Source organism: Salvelinus sp. IW2-2015, linkage group LG7 (assembly GCF_002910315.2).
Source record: "Salvelinus sp. IW2-2015 linkage group LG7, ASM291031v2, whole genome shotgun sequence".
Taxonomy (NCBI): domain Eukaryota; kingdom Metazoa; phylum Chordata; class Actinopteri; order Salmoniformes; family Salmonidae; genus Salvelinus; species Salvelinus sp. IW2-2015.
Window position 1 is genome coordinate 10,247,830 of NC_036847.1, and position 16,863 is coordinate 10,264,692.

A 16,863-nucleotide genomic window follows, 5' to 3' on the forward strand; every position below is an offset into this window, starting at 1 on the left:
GTCAATGCACTATCCACTACCCAATACATATCGAGAGAGAACAACATAGAGGAGATGGGTGGGTGGGTGGTGAAGAGCTCATCAAAAGCTGATCAGTGGCTTTTTGTCCTATCTATCTATCTATCCCTACCTACCCTGCTAAGAAACCTTCTCCTCTCCCTTTCTCTCTTTTCTGAGCTCCCTTTCTTTATGTAGGGTGGGTTTATTTGGACTAACGCGTTGTCACATCCTTCAACAGCAGACTGTCTGAGGGGCTGGCAAATGAAGCGAAAACAAACAGGGAAAGGTCCGAGCAACAAGCCACCTGCGTGTTTGGGCCTACCAAAGCCACGCTGTTTTCCATCCCTTCCTAATAAACTCCAAAAACTCCAAAACACACACACACAAATACACACACAAACATACCGGTGACGTGCGATTAGGTCAGTGACTGGGAAGGCATGGGCTATTATCAAAGCCAGATTTACTCACAAATAAACTTTGATGAAGCCCAAGTTCACCAAACAACAGATAGCTCCAACAACCAGAGTGACATAGGCTATTAACCGAAATTGACAAAAAACTTCACCAAATGGAAATACCAATAAGCACACAGCCATGCAATCTCCATAGACAAACATTGGCAGTAGAATGGCCTTACTGAAGAGCTCAGTGACTTTCAACGCCATTGGACTCTCTGGAGTGATGCATCCCACTTCACCATCTGGCAGTCCGACGGACCAATCTGGGATTGACCAATGCCAGAAGAACGCTACCTGCCTGAATGCATAGTGCCAACTTTAAAGTTTGGTGGAGGAGGACTAATGGTCTGGGGCTGTTTTTCATGGTTCAGGCTAGGCCCTTAGTTCCAGTGAAGGGAAATMTTAACGCTACAGCATACAATGACATTCTAGACAATTCTGTGCTTTCAACTTTGTGGCAACAGTTTGGGGAAGGCCCTTTCCTGTTTCAGCATGACAATGCCCCCGTGCAGCAAGCGAGGTCCATACAGAAATGGTTTGTTTAGATCAGTGTGGAAGAACTTGACTGGCCTGCACAGAGCCCTGACCTCAATCCCATCGAACACCTTTGGAATTAATTGGAACTCCGACTGCAAGCCAGGCCTAATCCCCCAAGATCAGTGCCCGAGCTTACTAATGCTCTTGTGGCTGCATGGATGTAAGTCCCTGCAGAAATGTGACAACATCTAGTGGAAAGCCTTCCCAGAAGAGTGGAGGCTGTTATAGCAGCAAAGGGGGGACCAACTCCATATTAATGCACATGATTTTGGAATGAGATGTTCCCCAAGCAGGTGTCCAMATACTTTTTTTGTGTATAAAGAAAAAATGCCTCATCCCAAAAAATCTATCTTGATTATCTTGAAATGCATCAACGGGATGTTGTCTATTCTCATGTTCATTCAACAGTAGCCTAACCTGCAAATTGAATGCAAAATGCATTTAGGCCTACTGTACTAGTAAATGAATTGAATTTGTCTGACCGTCAGGGTAAACCTCTCGGTGACAGCGTTTGACCCATGTCCATTATTTTATTCTGCAGGCACACAGCAGGCCCACGGACAGGTGGGAGACGCATCCCCACAGCCTCCTTTGGTTCCATTTTCACACTGACACAAAAAGTCACACACAAACAGTAGCTGGTAGCACAGTTCTCCCACGCAGGTAGGCAGCTACTGTACATCCAGCCGGTCGGGGAGCAGAATCCTTCAGCATGAGTGTGCCCCCATGCAGCCACACACGTAGAATTGTCGTAGTTAGTCGCATCCATTTTGTAGAAGACAAGATTAGGGCCTGCATTGAGTGGCACGAGAAGCCCCATTCCCATTACGTCCACAAAGCAAAAGTAAATGTCCAAGATGTGTAAAAGTCTGGGTAAAAAGTATTAATTGGTAATGACGTTTCAGACAAGTGAACAGTCCAGTAGTCACTGTTAGCCTGCCTGACAGATAGCATTGAGGGAGATGGTGGTTGCCTTTCATTAATAACATCACGTCTTGTAGAGTTCCTGTATGCTGGCTCTGTCTGGTCTTAACTTTCAATGTAGTTGACTTTCCACTCTTCGAACCCTCCAAACGGCGTGTAACATTATTCCAACTTGGGAAATGATTTGCTGTGCAGTATAATGTCCATTTGTCAGGTTGTTTTTGCTAGCTTAGCTAGCTTCATTCAGTTCAAGGGATGCTAGCACCAAATGATGTTGACATGCCCAAATGTGCAGAGTTTACCACAGGTTTACCCACACAACATGTTAAGGCAATACGGATGTGCAAAATATGAAATCGTCTCAATGCAACGAATGAAGCTACTTCAAGCTAGGCAAAGCAGAGACGTCTATGCTGACCCTCTCCATTAATCTTTAATGGCCGCGCGGGTCAACAATTTGAATAGATGGAAAGGAAGGCATGAATACCCTAGCACCTTTCCTGAGATTTTGGTGCTGTTTTAGCACATTTGGAATTTGTTTGCATAAAAACCACCAGAATCATTGAGAAAAAACTTTAGATAACAAAAAATGTGCACAGACAGCCACTGCCTACCCTGACTGCACTTCACTRACACACACACAGAAATKGGATTTGTGGCAGATGACAAATGGTAATCTTGACATTCACACACAGGTCATGATATTGGTATAGTGTTTTTTTACTGACAGGAGTGTTTCCTGGCCCTGATAAATACAAATACAAATATTGATAGTACTGAGGTGAATCTGGGCCACATTCTTCAGAACGATACACACCCCTTTCTCTAGTTTCCCTCCAATTATCCACCCTCATCCTCTCTGCTTCTTCCCTCCATCGGGTCATCACCTCATGCTATAAAAGAAGCACACATTTTCTCCTCCATTGCTTCTATCAGTTTTATTCCCTCACACAATTTCTCGCTCTTCTCTTTAAAGAAGGAAATACGAAAATCGGCTGTTTTTTTTCTTCCTCTCTCCAGCGTCTCCGCCGTTCTGTATTTGCTCAACTTAACGGAGATTCCTTGGTTAAATGGACTCTGGTTATGACATGATTGAGTAAAAGTAGCAGACAGACACGGGCGCTGAGAGAATAGCTGATGCAGACATCTTCCCTGCTAATTGAAAGGTTCATAGGCAGTGCGGGTGGCTGCCACATCAAAAACCAACAGCTAATTAGTGCCCCCTCCCTCCCTTCACTTTTATTTACTCAAYGTCTTAGTTCTTCTTTTTTTTCTTTTATATTTATTTATTCTTTGAGTCAGGGGGGCATGAGCGGAATATTAATTGGGTGGCGAATGCTCTCTTGGCTCACTCCCACGTTTCCCTTCTCCTGCTGAGTTTGCATAAATGGACTCAGGTGGACAGGCAAGCCAGGGCCTTGTTTATTTAACAGCTGCTCCGGGGTCAGTTGATTTGTGCGTTTGCATTGGAACCCGTCATCATTGCATGTCGCTGTCTGGGATCAGATACCGTGTTCGCTCATCATATGGCACTGACAGACATTTTGCATTGCACCGTCACAGCTTTAGAACACTCACAAAATGGCCTCTCATATAGTCGTATCAAATCCATTTTACAATTCCTTTCTATCGTGTCCATTTACCGCAGTCACATTGATAGAGAATACGAACAATTGGACTCGGGTTTAATTGTTGTGTACAGCAGTGATTCCCAAACTGAGGGGTCGGCAAAGAGCTATTTAGAGAGCAATTTAAAACTTGTCAAAAATGTCCAGATCAACTAGCTACGGTCAGCTAACGTTTTTAGCTATGTTTTTTAGCCCATAGATTTTGTTTTAATGTTTGAGTCACTCAACTATCACATGAATACACATTAGACATGGCAAAATGTATAGAATTGAAAGAGAATTAGCTTTAAACCTGCAAAATGTTCTTCTCTGCCAACAAGATGGGTGTGAACAGTTTGTGTCGACAGTGCTTGTACCCATAGAAAGAGATGTGGCGGGCACGCGAAAGTGGGGCGCAGGATGTTCCCCAATGCCTGAGTGAAAAGGTTTGGGAACCCTTGGTGTACAGTATTGTAAAAAAATAAAGACAGTCTTTGTCTTGAGTTTGATGTGTACTCTCCTTAATACTCCCGGCCTCTGGAGTTCCTCCATTGTTCACTGTGCGTGGGCCTAATGAAGTGAATGCCCTTCCACTGTATCGACCCCTCGAGCCTGTCAGAGCCCATTGGTGATGACCCATATCAGGGCAATGAGACGGACTGCTGCTCCTCTGGACCCAGCAGCGCCCCGCTACAGTGTGACCTGCCCCATAATCCACTTAAGGAGATGGGTTATGCTAAGTGGCACTTCCAGGACTACAACATCGATATCCCCATTAGGGCCAGCGGGGGCCTTGCTAAAGCAGCCCGTCAATACAGATGGGACTGAGTCAGACGGTCAAAAAAGGAAACTGAGACAGAGGACAGGAGGGAAGCATCTGGACTCCCTAGTACATATATATATACATTTGTTTAATTAATGTTGTACAAGATTGCATTATAACTGGTCTGGAGAATATCATTAGGAGAATTTACATCATAACTGGATACTTTTCAAGATAAAGAGATTTGATACCAATGAACATTACTTTTTCCCATACTTGAACATCTTCCTCTGTCTGCATGTGGACTACTGCCTCTCTGTCTCTTGCTCTCTCTCTCTCTTTTGGTCTCTCTCCTTCTCTGTCTCTCTCCCCACCATTCCTTCTCCCTCTCTCTCCTCTCCCCAGGAGTCTTGCAAGTGTAACAAGTGAACTGTCTGAACATTAAAAGCAGGGCCCTTTCATTCTTCATGGTCAAACTCCTTCCCATTTTTGTTTGTATTAAATAAATCATTGCAGTCAAGCTGGATGTGTCCACTCTTATTTCCATCTCATTCTCTTCCCCCCCCATTATCTTGTGAGTTCTATCTGTATGTATATCTTTATGTAGTTTGTATTCTAAAATGTTTTTTCAATGTTTCAGCTTTATAATTCTCCGATCCTCGGAAATAATAATGGCTTGTCGTTTGTACTTGTAACTCTCTTGTAACGCTCTCTGAAGAGCTCTTTTCAAAAACCTCTTTGATCCAGTGAAGTGTACCGTTTTAAAATAAATCGAAAGTTTACCTTTCACAGTCGCAGGTACAAAAAGTGGCTGAACTACTTTTTTTCCGAAGTCTGGAGTGGATTGATAATTGGATCTTACGGAACACCGTATAATTAGCGGCTTCCTCCTATCAGGAAATCTGTGTCAATGAAACAGGCTCTCGCATTGATTCCCCCGCATTGATTCCCCCTTGCAGGGATGCAAGGGGTAATATTTCCCTCCTCCCACTACCCTCAGCTTTAATTGAAATGTAAAGGATGCCTCACTGGTGGCGCAGCAATGTTGTGCCTAATTTATTTTGTCAATCGCTGGTCCTCTCCATGGTTGGTCATTATCTTGTACTTCCAGCAGCGCCTTTGGTTCTATCTCAGCGTCAACGTGAAGGACATTTTAATATCCTAAAGGTGGCATACTCTGAATATATAAACACTCTGCCAAGAACTCGGCTTTAATTTTTGGGGAGGACGACGAAGATGTAAGGCATTTTTACAAGTGTGTATCGAAATGTTAAATTTTCTTATGTGTGACTGTGCTGGGCCGATAATAACAATTAAAAAATAATCTCTGTGTGTGGTCTCTGCAGATTGTGGTTCAGGAGGATCGGGGTCAGGTATTGAGAGCTGCGAACAGGACAGGTGTCGTACGTTCGGAGGATCGTGGGACGAGGACGCAGAGGACGACCGCTGTGTCTGTGACTTTGACTGCCATCGCGTGCCTCGCAACCCGGTAAGCTTTATCCTCCATAAGTTAGCCCTCCACAAACAACCACAAACCTGTATGTGGTTTTTACTGCAATAGAGGTGGTTTTCAGTTTCACACAAGCCTAGGTAATTCCTAGGTAATGAATGCATGACATCTGACATTTACATTCAAAGTCAATGTTTGTGCAATAACATTTTCAGATTGAAATTGAACTTGCAATGTTACGTGGTTTGAAAAGGAATGGTGTACTTAGAGTAACTTTGAAATTAAATCACACGCTCATACATTTCAGCATTCATGTGAGTATGACTACGATTCTCCTTAGGTGTGTGGCTCAAATGGGAAGACCTACAGCAACGAGTGTGAAATGAAGAAGGCTAGGTGTGAAAAGCAGGAGCACCTGCTGATCCAGAATCAGGGACCCTGTATAGGTGAGCAGCCTGCACACCCCACCATAACTGATCTAACATCAGCCAGAGTAATAACCCATCTCTTACTTAATTCACCCAGCTTAGTACTTTGTCATAAAGCTACGGCTAAAAATCCTGCTGTTTCTTCTGAACACCACTTTGGTTGGTACAGTAGCCTATCGAACACAACGCCAAAGCTGGCTGGCGAGAGCTTCCCTCCCCCGATTGGATACCTACATAAGGTGCCTTCGGAAACTATTTAGACCCCTTGGCTTTTTCCACATTCTCTTAGGTTACAGCCTTATTCTAAAATTGATTAAATAGTTTTTTTTACTCATCAATCTACACACAATACCCCATAATGACAAAGCAAAAACAGTTTTTTTGAAATTTTTGCTCATTTATGAATATTTAAAAATATCATATTTACATAAGTATTCAGATCCTTTACTTTGTTGAAGGACCTTTGGCAGCGATTACAGCATCGAGTCTTCTTGGGTATGACGTTACAAGCTTGGCACACCTGTATTTGTGGAGTTTCTCCCATCTTCTCTGCCGATCCTCTCAAGCTCTGTCAGGTTGGACGAGGTGCATTGCTGCACAGCTATTTTCAGGTCTCTCCAGAGATGTTCGATCGGGTTCAAATCCGGGCTCTGGACATTCAGAGACTTGTCCCGAAGCCACTCCTGTCTTGGCTGTGTGCTTAGAGTCGTTGTCCTGTTGGAAGGTYAACCTTCGCCCCAGTCTGAGGCCCTGAGCACTCTGGAGCAGGTTTTCATCAACGATCTCTTTGTACTTTGCTCCGTTCATCTTTGCCTTGATCCTGACTAGTCTCCCAGTCCCTGCCGCTGAAAAACATCCCCACAGTATGATGCTGCCACCACCATGCTTCACCGTTGGGATGGTGCCAGGTTTCCTCCAGACGTGACGCTTGGCATTCAGGCCAAAGAGTTCAATCTTGGTTTCATCAGACCAGAGAATCTTGTTTCTCATAGTCTGAAAGTCTTTAGGTGCATGTTGGCAAACTCCAAGCGGGCTGTCATGTGACTTTTACTGAGAAGTGGCTTCCGTCTGGCCACTCTACTATAAAGGCCTGATTGGTGGAGTGCTGCTGAGATGGTTGTCCTTCTGGAAGGTTCTCCCATCTCCACAGAGGAACTCTGTTAGAGTGACCATCGGGTTCTTGGTCACCTCCCTGACCAAGGCCCTTCTCCCCCGATTGCTCAGTTTGGCCGGGCGGCCAACTATAGGAAGTGTCTTGGAGGTTTCAAACTTCTTCCATTTAAGAATGATGGAGGCCACTGTGTTCTTGGGGGATCTTAAATGCTGCATAAATGTTTTGGTACCCTTCCCCAAATCTGTGCCTCGACATAATCCTGTCTCTGAGCTCTACGGAAAATGAATTCGACCTTATGGCTTGGTTTTTTCTCTGACATGAACTGTCAACTGTGGGACCTTATATAGACAGGTGTGTGCCTTTCCAAATCATGTCCCATCAATTGAATTTACCACAGGTGGACGCCAATCAAGTTGTAGAAGCATCTCAAGGATGATCAATGGAAACAGGATGGACCTGAGCTCAATTTCAAGTCTCATAGCTAAGGGTCTGAACTTATGTAAATAAGGTATTTCGGTTTTTGTTTTTAATACATTTGCAAAAATGTCTAAAAACCTGTTTTCGCTTTGTCATTATGTAGATTGCAGAGGTCATTTTCTCTAGACTGTCACCACAGATGCCAGGCAAAAGTAGGGAAGCCTTGTTCTACGTCTTGCTCTACATTCTAAGTCCCTGCCTTGGCAGTGTAAACCATCATCTCTCTGTAGTAGGCCAGAGCGAAGCAAAGGGCAGATAAGATATTCTGTGTGATCACTGCAGCCTGTTTGATTCCCTGCGGCCCTAAAAAGAGCAAGGGAGCAAACGAAAGAGAGAGAGAGATGGAGAGAGCTCTCCGCCCCGGTTTCACACTCACACCCCTGTAAAGTCGTCCTTCCTAAGCTGGCCACTTTGGGGCGCTTTCTGTCACGCTTCTTCACCATCCGCAGAGAATCAATCCCTTTTTTCTTGTGGAGTGCTATTGGTGTACGCGAGCTCTGGGCCCTCTTCTTTTCCCAAAAAGCTCAGATCAATTGGAATCTCATTGGGCCTTTCTTCATAAGCTATGCATGGAGGAACGTGTCTTTGACCACGGTTTGACCTCCAAGCCTTCAAACTCAAGGGAGCACCTGACTTCTTTAACTTGACAAAGGGGGTTTTGAATTCAACACGACCTTGTGTTGTTGTTTTTTTACTGTCTTATGTGGTTTATAAACACCTCACGTGTTGTGTCTCCTGGAAAATGTTTCATCATGCCTGTCTGAGTTCTTTGATCTTTGACAGCTGTCTCAGAGAACTTTCAAGCTGTCCTATTTTGCATTTTCTATCAGAAAACTGGAATCACTGACCCAGTTTTCATGACGTCTAAAAGAGATCCTGCAGTATATACCATTGCTACATGCACAGGCATTCAACTCTCCCCTTGTAGGAACACAAAGGCTACATGCAGCACATAGCTGTGGCAGCAGCAGACCTTGAGATAGAGAGACAGAGTAATACTCGCACATCAGAGAGAGCTGTATTGTGCCAGACAATGGTCACTGTAGAGGGAAAACCAATCGGTTGAAGAACATATGAAATTAAAAGTTCTCTCTTGTCCTAATAGGCTCAGTACAGATAGTAGCGGGAGCGCTGAAAAGTGGCAAGTTAATGAACTGTGTCCAAAGCTCATCGCTGGAGTGGAAAAGCACTGGAAAAAGAGAGAGCAAGTCATCACCATTAGGCTTCGGCTCATATCCACATCAGTAACAGTGTGATTTATGGGCCGGTATCTGCAGCCTCCAAACTCCAAGAGAGGAACACAAGAGAGGAAGAAAGAAAGAGAGAGCGAGGGGGAGCAGCCTCCAACTCTACCACTAGCGCCCATTTTGATCCAAGGCCTGAAGAGAGTTTAAGCAATAATATATTGCCTTGGCCATTGAACAACCCCCCTCCCTCTTTTCCTTCCATCCTTCCATACCTCTCTCGTTTCACTTATACACAAGTGCTCTGTTGGGGGAGATATTTGTTTGGGGTGTGTTGTATATACGGTTTTCGAGCTGTCACGTCACGGTGAAATCTGGCGCTCCCACAGACAAAACAACTACACACATACACTCACAGATTGGCCCAGTCCATCAAATTCAGCTGCAGACTCGTTTTTTTCTGCTTCTGCGAGCTTGTAGCGACGCTGTGTCGCGCTCTGCAATTTCACAGGAGAACAAATGAAGAGAATAGGCCTCCTAGGAAGAGGCAAATGTCAGCTGTTGCAAATCCACTAGGAACACCATTGTTTGTTTTCACTGCACTGGAGGTAATGGCATAATTCTCCCTCTGATTTTGAGCCATTGTCAGGACTGGGAAAATAGAATTGTTATCTGGAAGCCAGATGCCAGCTTCTTCACCCCTGGCCCGCCAGGCAAAACTCATTGTTCACTAGAAGTTGCATGTTGTTCAGAGATTGTGTCTTCTAATTCCTTTTAAAAGAGCCTTCTATCACTCTGAAAAGTTTTTTTTTCTCCTTTCTTGTCCGTTGTGTCCCCTCATCAGCGATTTCGGCCACCTCTCCGACAAAGCTGACAGCGCAAGAACACTGCAGTCTGTCAGTCTATGGCTGTTGCCGTGACAACAAGACGGCGGCCCTTGGTGTGGGACTTGCCGGATGCCCCAGTAAGTGTGCCGACCCCTCACGTGGCATCCGACCTCTCACCTCTGACCCCTTGTATTATATCCATCACAATGGTATTAACTTATTGACCAGATGCTCACAATCAGCCTAGCATACAATTCTTTAAAAGGAAAACCTGCATATAAAGTGATATCTAAAGGTACGGACACAGATTCAAGTCTAGGTCAGGGCTGGGTTTCCAAAAAGTATCATAGCACTGAGATCACCTTTCTTTCGTACGTTTAGTTTCAATGGAAATAAGATGATCTAAGTGCTACGATAGGCTGATTGTGAGCATCTGGTCAATAAGTTAATACCATTGTGATGGATATAATACAAGGGGTCAGAGGTGAGCCTGGACACGGTCTGCTGATGCTTTGATGTTGTAGCTGTACATAATGATCTAATTAATTCAGTCATGTCAATCAGTCATGTCAATCAGTCATCAGTCATTGGTGTGTCCCCCAGGTACATGCCAGTGTAACCCGTATGGCTCCTACAAGGGGACTTGTGACCCGGGCAGCGGCCAGTGCTCCTGTAAGCCCGGCGTCGGGGGACAGAAGTGCGACCGCTGCGATCCAAGCTTCTGGAACTTCCGCGGCATCGTCACAGAGAACTTGAGCGGCTGCACACGTAAGAGACCCTCTTCATCTTGTCTCTTTCTCCATCTCGTTTCTTCTCATCAACTGTCCTTACGTAGGAAACAGAAGAGTTATGGTCTTGTATAGCAGAGTTAGTAGACCATGACGCTTGCAACTCAAGGATCATAGGTTTCCCGCTGGGGCCGGTAGTACGAAAATGTATGCATGCAATACTGTAAGCCGCTTTGGGTTAAAGTATCTGCTTGATGGCTTGTACTATATGGAGACATTGACTCGATTCCTTTGTGTGTGTGCGTGTGTGTGCGTGTGTGTGTGTGCGCATAATCCTTTTTGATGGTGACTACTAAGTCTTGTGAAAAGATACAGCAATACAGTAGGAGATCCTCAGAGCTTTTCAGTCCGCAGCAGGAACTATCTATCTGTCTCCACTGTGGCCTTACCTGTGAGGTTTACACCTGAGGTATATATGAACTGGAGACAGCATCCAAGATGGCCGACCGTTGTTTTCAACGTAATCCACTCACGTTCGCATACACCATTTCGTGGTGGTTGCCATCTGCTTTACAGAGCCGATAACGGCTACACACTAGAACTCAGTGGAAGCAGCACGAGCAGCGACGACGTCATCCACAAACATCACAAATATTGGATGACTCTAAAATGTTAATATCTTCGGCTGTGAGTGATGGAAGAACAATTGGCCTCGAAGACGATTACTTGAATTATTCAATGGATATTTTTGGCACAAAGGTGAAAACTAAAGTGCCGTTTTAGGAATTTTAAAATGTGACTTTTCTATAAACCCTTTTCCAGTACACGACACACTGACGTCACGCACAGATGCGCGCTACTCTTGGTGGCAGTAAGAAAGCCATTGTCATCTGTGCCCATTCAACATTTAGATACATTTATGTTTTTTAACTTCTGAACAAAATAACTTTTTGGGGTTCTCATACGCTTACAATGATGTTTTGATTCTTGCTTGAACACCCACTTAGATTGCATTTGGTTGTGATCTTTGCAAAATAATTATTTTGGATGCAGCAGTTAGTTGTTCACTAGAATGCTAACGCTCATTAATATATGCTGTAGCAAAAGCTAGCCAAAGAGCCATTTTACTGGTTGAAGTTGAAGTGTTTTTTAAGTATAATGCAGTTGATTTGCGATGATGACACACACATTATATTAAGCAGAACGTTCATACGAGCCCTACCATCCAATTATAATCCAAAAGTAGTGTGAAATGCACTCATGCGGCAATGTTTGTAAACACAGAAAGGGGTCTATGGGGCCATCTATAAAAATTGTCCTTTTGGGCTTGTCTTCAGCTAAACTGCAGTACCAAAAGTGCCCTCTGAGCACATGGGAAAGCGTGCTTCCTGACTGCAACACTGGCCCCCTGAGGCTTACTCACGGACAAGCAAACAGTACACACATCAGTGCAGAGTTCAGCAGGAGGAAAAACATTGATTCCWGGAACATGATGGGTTTTGATGTTGTCCCTTGCGGGCTGGTGGCTCTCTGTGATCTTGTTGGCCCTTCTACCCTCTCCCATCTTGCCCCAGGGTTGTCTGGCTGGCCTCGGCCTGAACTATCTCTGACCCCAGCCCCCGACAATGAAGCGCTGAGATTTACATCAAGCCAGGGGTCACTTCTGAGGTGGCCTGTGTGTGTGTGTGTGTATGTGTGTGTGTGTGTGTGTGTGTGTGTGTGTGTGTGTGTGTGTTTGAAAGAGAGTGTGTTAGTGTGTTGAAAGAGTGTGTGTGTATTCCTGAACTTAAAAGCATAATGGGGAATCTTGGAGAGTGTTAGGGACAGACTAGAGGGATCGTCTTTCATTATGATGAACATATGGACTTTTATTCACTGTATTTTATGCATCCCATTCTCTCCATCCCTTTCTTCTCCCTATTCATATCTCCCTTTCTCTCTTTCTTTCTCTCTTTCTCACCCTCTGTATTCCAGCGTGTAACTGCGACGCGGTGGGCTCAGTGAGGGACGACTGCGAGCAAATGTCAGGCCTGTGCTCCTGCAAGACGGGAGTGAAGGGCATGAAGTGCAACGTGTGCCCCGACGGCAGCAAGATGGGTATGAGCGGCTGCGACACAGGTAAGGTGGAGCCCCCGCCTACTGACGCGTGCCACCTGCTGACTCGCCGCGCCATCGATGAAGCGTGGCGAGCGTGGCAACCCCTCGGCTCTCGTCTAGTCCCTGTCACTCCTCTCGTCCAGGGGGCGGCCTGGCAGCAGCCTATTAATGAACTCAATGGTTTTTTGTCAAGCCACGTTTTTTTAGCAGCATCTAGAAGTAGCAGAAACGGTAGAAGCAACTGCAGTAAAATAGCTGTCGTTGTTCATGGTGTTATCTGAAGGAAAAACAAATCAGAATGGGAAATATAAATTTAAGCACTTATATTTTGGCTATTTATCCAGTCATTTGTCATTGTAAAATAATAATTTATTCTTAACTTTAGCCCACTATCAGCAGTTTTCCTCGCCCTCTTCCATTCTAATTTAGCCCAATGAATACACACACAACTCCAGTTGGTGGAGAGGGAAGGTGAGCCCCTGCTGTGTCGTCCTGGCACTGTCTCATTAAGACCCACCGTCCGCTATCGACAGGAAGTCAAGTGCTTAATGAAGTCAATAGTCCCAGCCCAGCAGTGGTGCTCTGTGGCGTACCGGCAGATGAAAAAAGGGGGGCGTGGTAATGGAACGGGTACATGAAAACCAAGAGGAGGTGCTCCGCACGGCTGTTATGTCAGCACAGAGAGCCCACACTTGGCGCCTCAGGGGCTCATGGGTAGGATTCTTGGCCCAAGCCCCTGCTGCTGCTGGTGATGCTGCTGCTGATGCAACCCAGTGGCGATATGTGTCAACGCTTCTAACAGGTTCCTTGGTGAAAGTACCAGAGATCAGTGCTGATTAGACGCCCGGCCAAAACAAGACAATGAGATCAAATCCTTCATTTTTTATTGCTTGAAAAGAGTCCACATATTTACTTTATATTAAAGACACATCATTAATAGAATCTGTATGGAAAGTATAACTGTTCATTCATCTGCATAACCTACCGATGTTTATATATGTGGAAGTAGTGCTGTGCATATCAAATATGATGACAATTATCAACTAGGATAAAAGGACAGTTAAGAGCGCCAAGCACACATGCTAATGTGAGCATCATGATTAGGACCAGGAATACCCAATTAGATGAACGGCCAGTGATGCCATAGCTGCCTATCTGTTGTCCCCATGAGTTGATTTCAACCCCTCATTCCCATCTCAGGTGCCGATGCCCCAACTTCATGTGATGAGCTGGACTGCAAGTTTGGCGCGTTGTGTGACGAGGTCAACGGTCAAGCCCACTGCGAATGTCCCTCTCCCGACTGTGACGAGAAGAACAAGACCAAGGTGGGCCTCTACATTCTCATATCCATGACCAATCAGTCCTCTTCTCCATGACCAATCAATCCTCTTCTCCATGACCAATCAGTCCTCTTCTCCATGACCAATCAGGCCTCTTCTCCATGACCAATCAGGCCTCTTCTCCATGACCATTCAGGCCTCTTCTCCATGACCAATCAGTCCTCTTCTCCATGACCAATCAGTCCTCTTCTCCATGACCAATCACTCTTCTTCTCCCTGACCAATCAGGCCTCTTCTCCATGACCAATTAGTCCTCTTCTCCATGACCAATCAGTCCTCTTCTCCATGACCAATCAGTCCTCTTCTCCATGACCAATCAGTCTCTTCTCCTTGACCACGTCAGTCCTCTTCTCCAATGAGCCAATCAGGCCTCCTTCTCCATGACCAATCAGTCCTCTTCTCCATGACCAATCGTCCTCTTCTCCATGACCAATCAGGCCTTCTCTCCATTGACCATACAGTCCTCTTCTCCATGACCAATCAGGCCTCTCTCCATGACCAGTCAGTCCCTCTTCTCCATGACCAATCAGTCCTCTTCTCCATGACCAATCAGGCCTCTTCTCCATGACCAATCAGACCTCTTCTCCCATGACCCAATCAGTCCTCTTCTCCATGACATCAGTCCTCTTCTCATGACCAATCAGCCTCTTCTCCATGACCAGTTCAGTCCTCTTCTCCCATGACCAATCAGTCCTATTCTCCATGACAATCAGTCCCTCTTCTTCTATGACGGGCAATCAGTCCTCTTCTCACATGACCAAATTCAGTGCCTCTTTCTTCCATGACCAATTCAGGCTCTTTCTCCTATGACCAGTCAAGTCCCTCTTCTCTCATGACCAGTCAGTCCTGCTTTCCATGACAATCAGTCCCCTTACCTCTATGACCAATCAGTCTCTTACTCAATGACGCAATCAGTCCATTCTTCTCCCATGACCAATCAGTCTCTTCTCCATGACCAATCAGTCCTCTTCTTCCATGACCATTCAGTTCCTCTTCTCATGGACCAATCAGGCCTCTTCTTCCATGACCAGTTCAGCTCCTCTTTCCATGACCATAGTCCTATTCTCCCATGACCAATCAGTCCTCTTCTCTATGAACCAATCAGTCCTCTTCTCCATGACCAATCCAGTCCTCTTCTCCATGAACCAATCAGTGCTCTTCTCCTGACCGTCAGTCCTCTTCTCATTGACCAGTCGTTTCCTCTTCTCCATGGACCAATCAGTCCCCCTTCTCTCCATGACCAATCAGCTCCTTCTTTCCATGACCAAATCAGTCCTCTTCTCCATGACCAATCAGTCCTCTTTTCTCATGCCCAATCCAGTCTCTTCTCACATGACCAATCAGTCCCACATTACTTCTCTACTGACCATCAGTCCTTCTCCATGACCAATCAGGCCTCTTCTCCATGACCAGTCAGTCCTCTTACTCCATGCACCAGCTCATCCTCTTCTCCATGAACCAATCAGTCCCCTTCTCTTATGACCAATCAGTCCTCTTCTCCATGACCATCAGTCCGTCTTTCTCCAGATCGTCTTCCCATGCATCAGTCCTCTTCTCATGACCAGCACTTCAGAACGCTCCTCTTCTCCATGACAATCAGTCACTTATTAATGACACAATCAGTCCTCTTCTCCATGACCAATCAGGCCTCTTCTCCATGACCAATCAGTTCATACTGTCAGTAGTCCTGTACAGAATCCGGACCCCAGCACCTGGAACTACCAAGCTTCAGTTCCGCATTTAGTATTGACGGTGGTTGGTAGTAGGCAACGCGAAAGTTAACAAGTTGTGATCCTAGCTTCTTTTTGTTCTCTCTTCTTCCCGAGCAGGTGTGTGGCTCTGATGGGGTGACCTACGCTGACCAGTGCCAGCTGAGGACCATTGCCTGTAGGCAGGACAAGCACATCACAGTGGAACGCTTTGGCCAGTGTACAGGTGAGCCCCGTTTGTCCTCCATACATCATACTAGAGGATGTCCAACTCCTGTTGTCAGGCCCATATCAAAAGATAATGAGTAATGCCACAGGCATCGGAAAGACCAACTGTCCTCTCTCTCTCTATCTGGCTCCTTGTCAAAGACAAGGGACTAGAGGATATGGGGTGTGTCCACTTTGGGTTTGGTGCCATATTGCGTCACTGTCTCTTTCACTGGTTTCAGTTTGTCTGTGGATAGCCTGCATAGTTATACTTAGAAGTACATCAACTTTACTTTACACGTTACTGTAGTAACCCCTTATACGGTCGAACTGTTTTAAAAACACTTTTTGAGACTGATTTCACAAGATATCATCAAGTGTTTTTATTGTAGCGTGTGTGGGCATATAGTGTAGTGTGTGTGTGGGCTCTATATGACAATAATTAGCAGTAAAGCACAAGGTTTCTCTGTGGCCACCGGTTGTGGAAATAACAAACAGCTGGCTTGTCGTCACATACCTGTGAGCACACACGATGACAGCTGAGGCTCTTTACCCATTATCCTCCCTGCTTGGGATTGCGGTGTCACTGCGAGTGAAATCAACACCGTGGCTGACAGAGAGGAGCAAGGAAGAGGGAAAACAAAGCCTTGGGAGAGAAATTAGGTGCTCCCCTGTAGATAGAGATGCTGCTGTTTGGATGGAGCCTGAGCCACAGATTCCCCAGAAAGGAGTGACATTTCACTGTTTGATACCCTGCAACCCTGTGCGGATTAGGGAGGTTTAGCTCCCAAAACCTCTGTGGGGAATCGTTCGATCCCTGTCGCATCTTTTAGCTGGATGGAGTACACCACTTCACTGAGTGGTATAGTGTGCACTGGGACAAGCGCCAAGGCCGTGGCTTTCATGTACGATGGACGTGTTGAGCCGAGCACCAACAAGCGTCACAGCAGGGCCCGCGAGGACAGCATGGCACTGGGAAGGCGCTGGCAGGCGGGCACAGGAAGGTTGGC

At 45.6% G+C, this 16,863-nt stretch overlaps 1 pseudogene; it reads left to right on the forward strand.

Annotated features, from left to right (window-relative positions):
* LOC111966913 (agrin-like) overlaps nucleotides 1-16,863 on the forward strand; it is a 164,712-nt pseudogene that overhangs the window by 95,937 nt on the left and 51,912 nt on the right.